The sequence below is a fragment of the Corvus moneduloides genome, chromosome 11, assembly GCF_009650955.1.
Source record: "Corvus moneduloides isolate bCorMon1 chromosome 11, bCorMon1.pri, whole genome shotgun sequence".
NCBI classification, from domain to species: Eukaryota; Metazoa; Chordata; class Aves; order Passeriformes; family Corvidae; genus Corvus; species Corvus moneduloides.
In genome coordinates, this window is record NC_045486.1 from 13,672,528 (window position 1) to 13,687,268 (window position 14,741).

At 37.8% G+C, this 14,741-nt stretch overlaps 1 protein-coding gene across 2 annotated transcripts in view; it reads left to right on the forward strand.

Annotated features, from left to right (window-relative positions):
- The first annotated feature begins 9,139 nt into the window (after window positions 1–9,139).
- ERC2 (ELKS/RAB6-interacting/CAST family member 2) overlaps window positions 9,140–14,741 on the forward strand; it is a 430,969-nt gene continuing 425,367 nt past the window's right edge. For both annotated transcript variants that reach the window (XM_032120320.1, XM_032120321.1), the window contains exon 1: window positions 9,140–14,730. The gene's annotated coding sequence lies outside the window, so the exon portion shown is untranslated. The remainder of the gene's footprint in view (window positions 14,731–14,741) is intronic.

Below are 14,741 nucleotides of genomic sequence, written 5' to 3' on the forward strand. Positions count from 1 at the left end.
GGCTGCCCGCGGGGGGGCCTCCGCCAATGGGCGCCCGCAGCACTGCGGGGCGGCGTGGCCGGGAGCGCCGGGGAATGGAGTCCTACACGTCCCGCTGGGCCGGGAGCGCTGGGCACGGGGTCCCGATGGAGACCCGCACATCCCGCTGGGCCGGGAGCGCTGGGCACGGGGTCCCGATGGAGACCCGCACATCCCCCTGGGCCGGGAGCGCTGGGCACGGGGTCCCGATGGAGACCCGCACATCCCCCTGGGCCGGGAGCGCTGGGCATGGGGGTCCCGCAGCCCCTCGTCCCGGGGCATGGGGTCTTGCAGGCCCACCGAGGGTGCGAAGCAATTGCCGGGCGATTATCCCCAGCCTCAAGCGGCTGGGAAGGACGGAGGAAAACGAGGGGCGGGCGTGGGGGAAGAGAGAAGATGGGTGTGGGGAGGGTCTGAGCCGGCCGCTGCCTTCGGCGCGGGAGGGCGGCGGCTGCTCGGTCGCTTGCTTGTTTTATTTATTTATTTATTTATTTTCTGGTGTGGGCAAAGCGGACAAGGTAGGAGGGGGGCGAGAGGCTGGAGGTGGGGGACTGACCGGCGGTCTCGGGTGTCCCGGCACTGCGGGAAGAACCGAGCCACTGCCCGGGGCCGGGGCTGGCCGGGGGCGGAGGGCGGGGAGCTCCCAGCGGGAGCCGTGCCCCGGGAGGACTCGTCCCGTCCCTCCTGGCTGCCGTGTCCCGGCCGGGGCTCTGCGGGCCCCGCCGTGCTGCGCTGCCGGAGTGATTTCTGCAGCACGCTGCTGCTGAATTGGGCGATCCGGCCCTTGGCCATCGCCCCTGGCTTGGTTTGCCAGACCGCGCTCCAGGTGCTGGTGCGTGTTCCTGGGCTGCTTGTGATGCTCCAGAAGCGTTTTAGGAGCTGTAGATTGAGCACTGCTGTTGTGTGGGTACAGCTTCTGGAATAATGGGACCCGTAAACCTGCAAGTTAAATGAATCTACGTTTTGCAAAGGAGGATTTGGTTGTGTTAAGGAATACAGTCAGATTCAATAAAATGCTTCAGAGCCTGTTATTTTACTGTTCAGGATGGCATTTAGGCGTATGTTTAAGACCAAATGGCTACTGAATTGCATTATTTCAAAGGAGGTTAAGACCTCAAGATCTGTCTGGAATAGTGTTGCTTCTGGATGTGGTTAATTTTGTCTGGCCAAAGGTACCGTAGATGAAGGGGCAGATCCTCTGGTGTGTTCTCCAGCTGACAGCAAGAGAAGTGTTGCCCTTGTGAGTTTGCACAGGAAACTGAGCAATAATAGAGAAATAGACGGCGAGGTGGAGATTATAGTGTGCACAAAAATCTCTTAAACTGCTTTGCTTGTATTTCTATGAAATTATCACTCATCAGACAAAATTATGACTTTTTTTCCCGAAATACTGCTTTGCAGCTTATTGTTTGGTACTTATCTATACAACAGCTAAAAAGTCTTTGAAACTTTCATTTAGGGACTAGAACAAGGGAGGAAAATAAGAGAAAGCCTGGAGTTTTTCTCAGTAATGCACTGTATATGAAGTCCAGTGAAGCACAGAACATACAAGATGGGTGATAAGAGCAGTGAGATTCCAATCCCCTGCTTCACAAAGCATTACTTAAATGAATGGATTTCCATTATACTTGCAGAATTTTAAGTAATATAGCCAACCAGACCTGGCTCCTGCTTTTTGTTAGAAACAGCAGGTGGCAATATAATTTCAAGCATCTTTTCAAAACTTTGTCATAGAGAAAATCATAACAACTATAAAACACGTTTCATAGTCAATTTAGATTTCTTTTTATTTTAATATTTTGTAAGTTATCAGTGCTTTGCTAGGCAAGTGATATGTTCTTTCAAAAAGCTGATAGGAATTGATTGGTGGTTTCAGAACTTGGGGAAAAATCAGTATTGTTGTGTTCTTTGTGGACAAAGAACTATCAAGACTATCTACAAAACTTGTCCTACATATATGGAACTGGATCTTTCAAAACTGGCAAGTCTTTCAAGCATTTGATAAAATACTACACAAAGTAGAATTATTTGGCCAAATAAGCAGATTGTAACTTGTGTAAAAGGACTTCCTACATGGTAAAAAAATTACTGATTCCATTAATCTACACTTGGCTTTATATTATCATGAAGGACAGATAGCTTCTTTTTTGTTTTCAAACTGCCTTGGAAATGTCATTCCTGTGTTAAGAGGCAGAATTCTAAAAATACCCAAAGTCTCTTAACAGAGCTGCAGTTTCACAAGGAGTCCCTATGGAATGTTTACATATTGGAGCAGGACTGTATCAAAATATTTCTTTATCAAAGATGGAAAGGAGAATTACTCTGTCCCTCAGCAGGTCAGTTACCTGTCTGGCACTGGGGGGACATTGTGCACTAATGCAGATAGTACAAATTTTAAGACAGCCAACTGACACATTTGCTTAAATGGGCATGGAAATCTTACCTACATGCTGTAATTTAAAATGTTTTTTTGAAAACCAACAAAGGAGTCCTTGAAGATAAATCCTGTTCTGATACACATTTAAAAAAATACTTCATTTTTTTCACCCTTCAGTATTTGTTACTATTTTAAATCACTGGAACCTTTCAGCTTTAAGACAACTATTTTATTTAAAGGCTTTTATCATAGGTTGCATCAGGTAGTAAAACTCCAGCCTTAAGCTGTGGTTTTTATCTTGCCTGTATCTTTTCGCAAGACATGAAATTAATTGCCTCCAACTGACATATATTTTTGTAGTATGTGGCTGCAGAATCTACATATTATCATTAGGCATTTTGTTATTTTGGACTGGATGCTTTAGTTACACATTCCAAACTGTGGATAATGTATCTATTCATAACAGTAAGTCTGATTGCATGGACTATATTCTAACTTGTCATGCTTCCATATTATAATTACCTTTAATAGTTTCATTTACTGATTCTTTGCAGAATTTCATGTGGATATATCAGAACCCAACATAATGGACAGCATAGGAGTTGAAATGAAATATCTAAAGAAATGTAAAGATTGTTTCCTTTACTGCTTGTCCAAAAATGTTATTTACAGTGCTTATGCCTTTAGAAAGGAGAATAGAGGAGGTAATGCTTGTTTCTAAAATGCAAGGACTGTTGCAGTGCTTGCAGGAAAAGCATTACCAGGCTCTATTTCATTTCCTGATAATCATCAGCATTCCTAAGTCCTTGATTTATCATTCTAGAGGACTAAATAAAAATGCTTTCAGGCTACATGCATCTCTCCTAAGGATCATGAAACACTATACAAGCACTTCAATCACTCATTCATTAAACTTTTTAATAGCCCATATAAGCAAGGTAAGAGGATGAGATTTCAGTGGGAGGTAGGTGTTATGAAAGCCCCATCAGGTGTCTGCCTTGATCTCAGACACATAAATACCATTAATATCTGGTCTTAATTGACTTACAAGAACAAGTCACATTGATTTTTAAATCGCACACTCATGAGAACTCCACTCAGAATGGTTGTGTTTGTTTTCTAGGTGAATAAATGGATTGGCACAATGATTAAATTCACCACTCTTAGTGATGCCTTGTGGAAGCTGGAACAATGGGGGTCTGGTCTGGAATTCAGTTTGCAAATGTATTTACAATGCAAATGGAGCTGAGAGGGTCCCACAAGAATACATTTCTTTGGGGCTTGTATATGGAATGTAGCCAGATTTGTATTTGGCATTGTTGCTGCATGGGCAAGTGTTTTTTAAATAGTTGAATATACTGCTAGTGTGGTTTGAGTCCATTAATTTCTGTTTTTTAACTTTTGGAGGAAGGGATTCCCAAACCTTTTCAGAATAATGTGACTTGCATAGAAAGTGTATCCTTATACCCTACAGTGATGGGCAGAAATCATTATTCTTCCTCTTAATACAAGCATGTAGTTTCTCTGGCACACCCAGGCATTGCAGTAAAGTAAATCAGGAATGTCCTTAAGGTTTCAAATTCTTGGGTAGCTTTCAGGGCTTCTGGAGTTAAATGGGAAGCCTAAACAGTTTTGGCCTTGCTTCCAATACATTTTAGGTAATGCAAATGGAAGTTTTTAGACTTGTTTCTGTGATTGCTTCCTGCAAAAGCAACAAAATGAAGAGTAACTATCAACTGAATGCAATCAAATGCCAGCATGAGATGGTGTTAATCTTTAGCCAGCACACACTTGATGATTAATGGAATGAACGTGTGATCTGTGTGCCAAATAAACTGAGTGTTAAAATAAAATAAAAATCTTTCTTTAAAGAAAATAATTTGCTATTTGATACTCCAGTTGATGCAGGACTGCATGTTCTGATTCTAAACTATAATTCCAAACGGGGGTTTACGTGATGTCCATAAATTAGACTTTATATCTGATATCGTAGATTACTACAAACTGAGAAGTTTTTAAACACTGCAATATTTTTAAGATATATTCCTCTGTAACAGAGGAATTCAGTTTCTGAAACCTGCCTTTGTGGCCAAGAAATGTGCAGGCCATCTATACCATACTTTTGTTCTCAGTGTGGGGTTTTGCACATTTCCTCCCTTCACAGAGATGGATTTAAATGATAGTTATTCTTGAGATTATGAACAGGGGCATTGTGTTTGCATAACCTGTTCTGTGGAGGATTAATACTTTTATATTCTGAAATATGCACAGTTTAGACCACCAAGAAGCACATAAAGAATTTAAAGAAAATATATTCTTGCTGCATATGTGTTACTGAACAACATTAAACTAGGAAGAGAAACTCAGGAGTACACAACCCAAATTTATGTAAACTGAAACTTGCAGCAGTCTTCTCCTTTCATAACCTTCAAGTCCATGGGTTTGATTGGGCTGCAGTCAGATCAAAATGTGGCAAAAATAGCTGTTGCTCCAGCGGAGCTGCACTGCATCAGAACAATAAATCTTAATTTCCTCTTGAGATAAACCCTTCAATTGGCTGCTCGGGCTTCATAGCATTTGCCATAAGTATTTGTGAAGTATTTTGTGTATTTGGGTATCTCATGCACACCTACGAATGGTAACCTTTGCACTCACCATCGTTTGTAGGAATTATTCTGAGATTACATAACGGGATCCTTTCCAAAAAAGGCTACCCACGTTTTAAATTGAGCCTGCTTCAGAAGGACAGGTGTAGTTACTGTGTATCTGTTTGTGCACAGCACTTTCAAATTGCACATAGCCATAGTTCTCCTCACAGTTAATTCCTGTCCTGTTTCTTCACATGAAAATCTTAACAAAAAAAACCCCAACTCAAATCCGTCACAAAAATTATTTCAACATTTATGTGACTAAAAAGGATTTCTACGTAGAGTTACAATAGAAGTGGTACAAAGTGTAGAACTTACTGCATGGTAAGGCAAAAGGTAATCAAGAAAATAATGGATTGTGGCCTAAGTTAAGAACCTGAGGGGCTGCAGATTTTTACCAAGTTTTCTTTCTACATTCTTACCAGCAAAGAAACAAAACCTCATGGTCCTTTACTGTAATACAGAGTGACTGTCAAAACATGAAGTTGTCATATGCCTTACAAATACATTTCTCAACAAATGTTGGGAAAGAATAAATTTTGCATCAAAATAGCAGTATTTTCTGGTAATGAGATCAGAATGCTATTTATGTAATGCTAATATGTAGTGTCAACTTTGGATTTTTAAAAAAAATTAAATTACAAATGATCAGCTTATTAAGTGGGGATGTATCAGTGTTCTTTTGGAACGATGGTAAATCTCTTTTTTTCCCAAAAAATATATTTTGATATAGTTTATAATTAAACACTATAAAAGCAAGGATTACCACTTTACATTTCATTTTTGTCAGGAAAGCATCTGCAAAATACTTACAAATGAGTCTCTTCTGCAGCCTTGACTGAAATGCATTATGCAGAAATCTGACAACTGCTCAGTACAATTTGCAAGCTGCAGAGAATTCAAAATAGTCTTTGATGTCTAGGCAGAAATTCACTGTACAGGAGGGAGTTTAGGTCGGTTCTCTGCATTTTATCAGCCCACGTTGTGTTTAATTAAGACATGGCAAGCATCTCAGGATTAGCCTTTGACAGCTCAGAGTTTTTGCTCCAGGTTAATAAGCCTGATTTTTTTTTGGTCTCCCATTTTTCCCCTTCATAAAATTCCAATAGGCTGTCAAATTTTCTACTACTTTTCTTGAAGGAGACTTCTTCTGGATAGAGACATCAAATTGGCACTGGTGAGTTCTTCAGCTTCCTGCATAGTAACTGGCCCGTGTGAACTGACGAGATTTTACTGCATAGCAGAAGCATTTAATTTTATAAAATTAATATCTCACAGCAGGTATAACATAAATGTCCAATATGAAGACTGAAGAAACTGTCCTCACAAGAATTCAATCAGTATGGATTGGAACACACCCCAATGAAAACTAAGTGAAAAACAACAAAAACCTTAGCAAGAACAGCAGAAAATAACCAAATAATTAAACTAGTAATGATTGTTTGTAATTATTATCAAATACTAATGAGTTTCATAAAACCTGGAAAAACTGTAGTAAATCAAAAACTAATGAAGTAAAACTATATTATAGTTTAAAAATTTAAAATGTTATCTTAAAGAGACCAAAGGAGTGGAGAAGAGAGGGAGAAAGTTATGTCCTCTGCATACAAAAAATGGGTCAAGCCATTGAATTTTTCTGAGCAAGCACTTGATTATGCAGATATCTTCCTTCTTTATTCTGCTTCTGTATACATACACTTTAAAAGTGCAACTTACCTTAAGAAGAAAATGGCCGTAAATTAAAAACTCATAAGATGAAAACAACTATATCCATTAAATAAGAAATGTTCATCAGAGCTTGGACAAATCATTATGCAGAGGATATCCTTGGAGAAAGCACTGAAACAATCAAAGTTAAACCAGCTGCAGAAATAAAAAAGAAAATGATAGCTTTGGCAAATGAATGCTAGTAATTATATTTCCATTACTTTCTGTTATATTGTTTGTCTTGGGATAAGATTTAACTTATTCAGTCTGAACCATTCTGATTGCTAGAACTTGGGCAAAGGGACTGTTCAGAGGAACCCCTGAGGGAAAGTAAAACCATGTGTTCTCATAATGGATCCTATCTGAAAAGTAAAAGGTATGTTCTGAGCTCCTGGAGCTTCTTGGTTCAATTTTTAAGGCCAGATTTTTCAGGAATTTTAGAGTGGACTCAGCACTGAGTTGCACAGCTCCCTCAGCTTGGGAAGTGAGGGCAGGTATGAAGGGGTTTATTTTCGTGCAGAAAACAAATGGAACCCTGACAGCATGTACAAAAATTATTTTTTCTTCAAAACTGAATGTTTTGCATACTTTTTCAAATTATTTCTGATTGGGGGCAACTATACAAGTGCTGCACATGTTAAAATAGTCAGTACAAATGTTACACTTTAGTGTAACATGGACTTAGGAAAAAAAAAATACACTATTGTGATGTTTAGGGAATATGGGATTATTTTATGTATTTAGAAGTTTTGTTGAGATGACCAATCTACATCAAAGCATATTTATCTGATAAGGGTAGGGAAGCACATCTGTGGGCCACAGGCAAAAATGAGCAAGCAGACATCCCTAGAGCCATTTTCAGATGCTTTTGTATTTTTGCTACTCTGATTAGCAAAAATCTTGAGTTTCGGCAGACTGAATATGAAGGTATTTATGCTGAAGGATAAATAGTAGGATTTTCTACCAAATTTCCTCATCTCTCCTTTTCTTTTTACATTGTAAACTGTCATTTTCATAGGCATTTCCATATTTCTAGTCTTTCCTTTTATGAGTATTGGTTTCTTCCCAAAATTTCAGCACATTCCCTTCATGTTTGAACTGTATATTTAATTGGATTCATACTTACGTTTGGAGGAAGGAGGGATAAATTGTTGCAAACATCACCTTCTGCATTATCTGGAGTAAGAAGAATATGAAGGAAAAAGTTACATTTATAGTTAGCACAATTTTCTGTTTGGTTCCATGGGGTATTTTTGTTTGGTCGATCATTTATTTCTTTATGGTTGTTCTAGAGTACTTTACCTAAATGTAAAAATAATAATAAAAAATAAATTTCCCTTTTCCTTGCTATTTTGGTAGTCCCAGTAACTGTATGACAAATTCTTGCTGGGAAAGCAGAATTTTATATGCATTTTCCAAAGATACTGTTAACAATTACAGGTTATAGGTGATGGTGAACTCAATTAGTACAGTATCATAAATGATCCCAAATGGAAAGTTTTATTATAGTTTTGCCCTCTCTACTTCAGAATTTGACAGTTGTAGTTACAGTTGGCAATAGGTGAAACTTCATTGATTTCTGTGGGTTTATAAACTGTGTCCTAACAGTTCCATTTCCAGAAATTCCTTGGATTTCTTTCATATTTTGTGCAGTACTTTGTAGATCTTTGACTGGCTAAATCATGCATAAAAAAGATAACCAAAGCAGTAATTGCAGATTCAGCTCTGAGTAGAAGAAGTAATTGCAGAAATTGATTTGGTTAAAAAACATCAACTACACAGAATTGTCCCCTGTTAAATTTAACAATAAAAAAGACTTTTAGAATTGGAAATATTTTGCTTTTATGCTTATGCCTTATTTTTAACGTGTCCAAACCTTGAGTATAACTGAAACAGAAAATGCAGCATAATGGAGATTTAACAAAAAAGAAAACAATGACCTATGCTAATGTGATGCTTTCCATCATCTTTTGTATGAGTGTCCCATTTTGTCAGGTTTTCTAAGCAAAACTCTTTAACTGTAACTTGCTTCTTAAACCAAGTTGGGCTTGAACTTGGATATATTTCAAAATAATTTTAATGAATCTCAACAAATGCTACTTGCTGAGTATTATCATTTTCATTAGTGCTTTAGAATTTCTGAGCATGTAAATTAATTTAGTTGTAGTCCTTATCATCTTTGAAGAGAATGTTAATTATATCTGGCAATAATTGTTTTGCAGAAAATTGGGAAATCAGCCTGGATCTCTTGAACGGTTTATGATTCAGTCCCACTTCATGAGTAAGCTTTGCCAACTGTTTTGTTTTTACAATGAATGCTTTATATATGTGGGGGTGTGTGTATATACACATACATATATTAAATATATATATATATATATATATAGAGTTCTTATAAGCATACTTACCCAAAAATATAAGTATTTACTGTATTTCTTTTCTGTTTGTTCTGAAAGCTTCACACTGTTGATTTAGATAAGCTTGAATAGAAACAGATTGGGACACCAGTAATCCAGGGTATTATTTTTGATTAGGCAAAGTAGATTTATTAAGAAAAGGAGATAAAACTGTTGTGCCATGGCTTTCAAAAATGTTCTGTGCTTCAAAGAGAAAACACTTATCTGACTAGTGCAGGATGGGCCTGAACGTGGTGATGACAAGCATGACATGGAACGTTGCTCACTGGAGCTCAGGTCAGGCTGGAGTTCCTTCTGCAGGGGCTTTTCTGTCCTGCTGTAATGCAAGTGCACATCTGATAGTGCTGCTGTATTATATTCTGGAGCAAATGAAATCTGCCAGCCATTATTTCAGTATCTACAAGTAATTGCTTCATACTTGCACAAATCTTCACAGGTTATAAAAAGTTACCAGTTTCTCAAAGGGAGTTCTGTAGTGTTGTGTCATACTTAGGTTTTTTAATTGAGTATGCTTTCACAACATGGGTGATTCAGAAGTGTACATTATTGGATCATAATCATAAGAATGAGCTGAATTCTGTCACTTTTATGTACACTAAGTTGAAAATAACTGGGGTTTAAAAGGATTATTGCCAGGCCAATGAACGTTTCAGAAAAGGAAGCTTTATCTGGAAAGCTGCAAGTATAGAGGCTGCACACTGACACAGTAATGACCATTTATGTTTCTAATAGTGATTACAAATATTTTCCCTGAAATTTTGGATGATTATTCTTATCCAATTGTATGTTTGTGAGTGCTTTTTGACTTATATTTTGGGAGTTAAATTACAGAGCTAGATAGACTGTGTGCTACTACTATTCTGCCAGAAATGCCCAAATGGAATTTCCAAAGATAGCCTGTGAAATTGCCCTATGGCCAGGAGCTCAAACACATTGATTGCTATTCCTGGATAATTAGGGTGTAACCTCTTTCCTCCCTGCTTCACTTTTCCATTTGCAAAAAGACCAGTATTAATAAACACTTTGATAAGATTTTTTTTCAAATATGTTAGATTAAGCTCTAAGTGGCATCTTCCTTTCATAGCATGTACACTGCTCTTGTTTCCAGTAACACAGAAAAATGCAGTTTCATCTCATCTCTATGGCTACGTGGTGTTATGCAATGCGACTTTTGAAAAATTGTAGTTTAATTTTTTTCAAGGTAAATTAATCCTTTTCTTCAGTCTCAGGGAGAAGCAAAATACTGAAAATAATAGTATTAGAAAGGCTACATGGTTCTTCATGTGTATGATATATAATACTTCATAAGCGATTTAAATAATTGGCAAATTGAAGGACTGAAGCTTTGCATAAAAGCTTCTCTGAAAGGGATTCCTTACCCAGGCCTTGCTGTATACACTTCACCCCTGATAGCTGAAGTATAGAAGGTGTGGTTGTCTGAATGATCTCTCCCTTTCTATATACATATCTAGAGAGAGAGATAATAGATAGAAGGGACCTTCTGCCTGTGTGTCTTTTTTTACTTCCACCTCGTCCCTATGAAAAAGGAATGACTGTGTTTTCTTCTCTCGTGCTAAGGAAATCAACAACATAGAACACTTGAGAACTTTCTGAATGACCTTTGTATACCTGTGAAGTTTGAATAAGCCAAATAACACCACCATGGGATTAAACTAAATTTTAAGGCCACTTGAAGTGTCATGGAGATCATAAAATGCTTACACATTTAACTCTTGGTTTGGTGAATGAAAAGATGATGTCTGTGACAATTAGAACTTTTTGTCATGGGTGCTAAATTAAAAAAAAAGGGAGAAAAATAGGGGCAGTGTGAGTGCTGACTGCCTAAAGGACTGAAGCTGCTGAGCAATTTATGAGGAACTGATTTATGAGAGTTCCAAGCTCAAAATACATTTTATAGGTGCTTCAGAAACACAGCTATTTTTGTCTTCCTAATAAGTATGATATGGCAATGAAGACTTTCTATTCCCTCCTTCCATCTGTGTTCTACACCCATCTGTCATACTTTATCCCTGTTTAGATTGAAAATGTTCCTGATTTATGCAGTGTTTGTATTTACCAACTAAACAACCAATAGGCTGCATGTGACAGAAGCTGCGGACCCATGGATGTCATCCCTTGGCAGGAGGGCCCCTGTTGCAAGAGGCCATTTTAATTCTTGGAGTTGCTAAATTCTAATGCTTATCACGAAATAACTAAGAAGAAGCACAGTTGCACTCTACTGTCCTTAGGACACACCACTTCTGAATAACAACAGATCGTCCAAAGGATGTCTGGAATCAACTGAGTGACCAGAATGGTAATACTTCCTAAAATATAACTTAGGCTTATCAATAGGTTTTTTTTTCTTCCGATGACAAAGGCAAATGTCTGTTATTGTATCTAACATATAGATGCTCTGTAGTCTTTGATGAGTCTTTAATTTGACACAAACTGACTTTTTAACTAAAATTATACAAGCATTTATTTTAGATTTAAAAATGCTATTTTATCTACTGTAAATTTATCCAGTTAACTGTATGTCAGCACTTTAAAAATAAGAATTGTTCCCTTTTTTCCTAGAGAGATATGTGCTTAATATAAACAATAATTTAGATACATGCTTACTCAAATTATGGCTAACAAACAAGTTCAAACTGCAAATAAATAACTTGGGAAATATAAAAATAGCTCCGAAGTATTCTTACTGTGTTCCTATAAAATATGATTGTATCAGGAGAGCAGCAGAGGGAGCAGCATATAAAAATGAATATAATGTTTCAGACAATTTACGTTTTTTTGGAAAGCTTCCCTTCAAAATCAGACCATGAAAAGACCATGTCTTATGAAAAGGGGGGATAAAATGTATAGAGATTCAGTATTTCAAATGAATGAAACTTCAGTTTATGTTTCTGCAACAAAAAATAGCACTGATAGTGCTGGAATAGTCCTAGAATAGTTCTACTATAAGAAGAAAATAGCAGTCTCAGGGATAATGCTGTATCCTAAATTCCATCAAAACCTGACTACCAGAGGTGATTGGTATAGGCATCATCATCACTCTACTTGAAGTGCTGACCATTGCTGGACCTGGGCTAATAAAAAGTACTTCACCAGTAACTGGGCAGCTTTCACTTGTTCTTCTAGTACCATGTCCATAACCACAGTCCATAACCACTCCATTGCAACATGGAGATTTTTTTCTTCTACAAATAAAAGTTCTAATGATTGCAGTACTTTCTTCTGATCTTTCCCCCACCTCTCTTATTCATGTCTTCCTAAGTTTATTTTCCTCTACTTAGATGTGTCTTAGTCATTTCTACACTTCTGAAAACGTTCTACATTCCAAGCTGATCTGCCAAAAGCATCTCTAAGATCCACACTGATTATATGGGTAGGTTTGGTGACCAATTTCAAATGGCAATATGCAGATCTTGAATATTTTCTGTTCTATATCAGAACTGCATGATTTTGGAACACCTCAGTTTGAGCTTCAGTAGCATACAGAATTTGTCTTTTAATAACTTAGTGTAGGAGAACTGCAGTACCCCAACCGTCTGCTTTATGCTGAACTCTCTGAGGCAGCCAATTTTGTCTTCCAGAACGTGGCTGCAGCACATGCTGGGTGCTGATTGCAAGTATTATCTTAACAGAATCACGTCTCAATATTTAAGAACGTGACTCTTCTTTCAAAGGCGTGCTTTTGGCCTTTTATACCCCTGCTGGCTGCATCTCACCAGGAGCTACCTGTCAAATACCATCCTTCAGTTCCACAGCTGCCTTTGCTGCTGTATTGTGTTTATCAAACAAATTGGGAGGAAGAAGAGGACTATAAAAAATCAACAACCTGCAGCTTCTTAAGAAGCAAAGAAAGTAGTCTGGCAAGAAAAAGAAAACCTGTGTTACAGTGCAGTCAGTGTCTGAGAAGGGCCTGAAACCAAGATTCAGAGCCTTTGGGCACCCTAGTCTGCTTTCCTGAGAGCTCATGAAAACTGAATGCAGGTAGGAGCCCTGCAAGAAACAGTGTAACCAGAATATTTCTGCCAGGCATTTTTCCTTGCTTACCAACCTTTGTGTTAGCAGGTATGACAGGAAAGTTCAGTAATGGGTGTGCTCGACAGGCAGTATTAGAGGTCTTGGAGATCCGGGGGCTTTATGTGCTCACAACCTGAACTCACCTTAGGCTCCTGAGAACCTGCTGCTATACCAAACTAAATCCTTCGTAAGCCTGATCTTCTTTCTTCACTTGTGTTCCTTATAATACATTGTGAATCACCATAATCTCTGCTCTGTAACGATACCACAGAAGTAACAGTGCTATTAATAATTAATATAATTGTAAACTATTATAAATTAAATAACTGTCAACTTCCAAAATATTTTGTTTTCTCTAGTTTTTCTCCTATGTTGCAATCTTTTCTTCTCATTAAAAACCACAAAGTAGTTTTGCTTAGATTACCTTTTATTTCTAAGTTAACCCTTCTGTCTGTCAAGCACAGGCCATGGAAACATTTAGGATCCTAAAATTGCAACTGAACCTTAACACCAAAACCATGAATTCAATTAGCTGCATGAAAGAAGCAGACAAGATATTTCCAGTGAGATAAGGTTTGTGCAGAGAGGTAATATGTTTTCTTAGACCAATTGCTATAGCTGCAAAGTATTTCTACTAATTTTCAAATGTACTCCTCTTCATGGCTGCCTGGTCAAGCTATTAAAAAAAATTAATGCAGGAAATAAAAATATATACTTGAAAATTGAAAGTACATTTAAATTACGAGCAGAGAAATTTAAGTAAGTCTAAATAAGAGGCAGAAAAATGTTATTTAAAATACTGCTGCTGTTACTTCTGCCTCCTGTTTTATCCCAAGGTCTCTCTGGTTCTTAATTCATATTAAAGATGGTCGGTCACATACAGCTCTCATACAGCAGTAGCAGCACAGGCTGCTCAGGGATCAAGAAAACGTGCTCTGTATTGTAGTTTGATCTTTCATGGTTTATAAAAATCGTTTAAACTGAGCTGTACTCAAGTGATTAATGCATTTATCCTTCCCTTCACAGTGGCTGCTGCTGTAACATATGGTTTGCCTGTCTCTCTTGTGCTATACATATTTGCTTTCTGATTGCCCTGAAGATTTCAGAATAAATTCAGTACTGCATGGCAAAATACTGCTTTATCCAACATGAGAAATCTTTTTGTTTAGAGTCAATAGTTCACTTGTGTATCGGTGTCTGACATCCTGAAAGAGCGAAAAATGGAAATAAGCTGTATTTGTGAGGTTTGCCATTGCTTTTCTCTTACCTTGCCTGTGGCTGGTAAATGTAGGGAAAATTTGCATTGCTATTTCTTCATCTAGCTTATAATTTAACAAAAGAATTTTACCAACACTTCTATTTTTTTCTATTGCCTGGCTTTTTCTGGGAGTTCTAAATCTGCTTCTCATCATTTCTGTATTGCTTCAGCATAGATGATGGTTTTCTTCTGCTTTTTTTTTTTCACATCTGCCAAAAGAATACTTGATACCAGTGCACTGACAGGAGCATACATCTTTCTTCACCCTTAAAGGTGAGTGAAGG